The sequence below is a fragment of the Ornithorhynchus anatinus genome, unplaced genomic scaffold (assembly GCF_004115215.2).
Source record: "Ornithorhynchus anatinus isolate Pmale09 unplaced genomic scaffold, mOrnAna1.pri.v4 scaffold_80_arrow_ctg1, whole genome shotgun sequence".
Classification (NCBI taxonomy): Eukaryota; Metazoa; Chordata; class Mammalia; order Monotremata; family Ornithorhynchidae; genus Ornithorhynchus; species Ornithorhynchus anatinus.
This window is the reverse complement of record NW_024396936.1, coordinates 583,355-584,370: the sequence shown is the minus strand read 5'-3', so window position 1 is coordinate 584,370 and position 1,016 is coordinate 583,355. Positions and strand designations below refer to the sequence as shown.

General features: G+C 56.9%; 1 pseudogene; it reads right to left on the bottom strand.

The window, feature by feature from the left end:
• Positions 1 to 346: 346 nt before the first annotated feature.
• Positions 347 to 620, bottom strand: LOC114808973 (annotated as a pseudogene).
• Positions 621 to 1,016: the final 396 nt, after the last annotated feature.

Sequence of the window (1,016 nt, the reverse complement as noted above, 5' to 3'; positions counted from 1 at the left end):
AGAAGCAGGAGGGAGTCCCACGCCCTCCCCTCTTGCAGGAGGACCCCCGAGAGGGAGGAGTCTGTGCCGAACAAACTGGCTGCGAGACGTCGCCGCGGTGGAACTTCGTTAGAACCCGTCTGGGATGGAGGGCTTCTAGTCAGAGGCCGGACCGGGGCCGGTCCTTCTGCTCAGCCGGGCACGGCAGAGCAGCTGTCCGCGAGGATGAGAGACACCCAAAGCGTAAGTGTGCTCTCATTCCCAGGCACGGGAGAAAGAAAGTGAAAGAAAAGGAAGGTGGCCCTACGAAGGGTTCAGCAAAAATCATCGCTACTCTGTCATTAAGACTCTTTCAACTCTCCAGTGGGGGAAAGGCACCCGTCTTGGAAGCACTGCAGTACCAGGACAATGCGTGGAGAGAACGTAGCAAGCTCCTAACCCACCTCCCTGCTCCAAAAAGCCACTTAATAATCATTAATTCATTCAATAGTATTTATTGAGCGCTTATCATGTGCAGGGCACTGTACTAAGCGCTTGGAATGTACAATTCGGCTAACGTCCTCAGATCGAGGACATATCAGATATTAAACTGATGAGAACAAATACTACACTTGATCTTAGCTAAAAGGCTGAAAAGCAATACCCCCATCCCCACCTCCAAATGGCCTCTCCCTGTCGGCACCCTTTCACCTCACGGCCATTCCCGCCACCGAAAACCCCAAGCCTCCCCGAGAGGTGGGCCCCCTGGCCCGGACATGTCCTGCTCCGCAGAAGCCCCGGTAGCTGCTGCTCCAGGGCTATCCCTCTCTCGGGGTAGTCCGAGAGAGGGGGACCCTATTTCTTCTCCATCTCCCGAGTTGCCAGGAAGAGGCCCTTGATTTGCCTTCGACTTCCGCCCACACACCTATCTCATGAGACCTCCCTTCCATCCCCACCCCCGGACCTTCCCCCCTCCTCCCCGTCGTCCCCCCACGACGTTTGGCATAGAAGCGGACAAATCTCCGGGGACCTGCTGGGGACGGGGCCTGTCCGCGCTC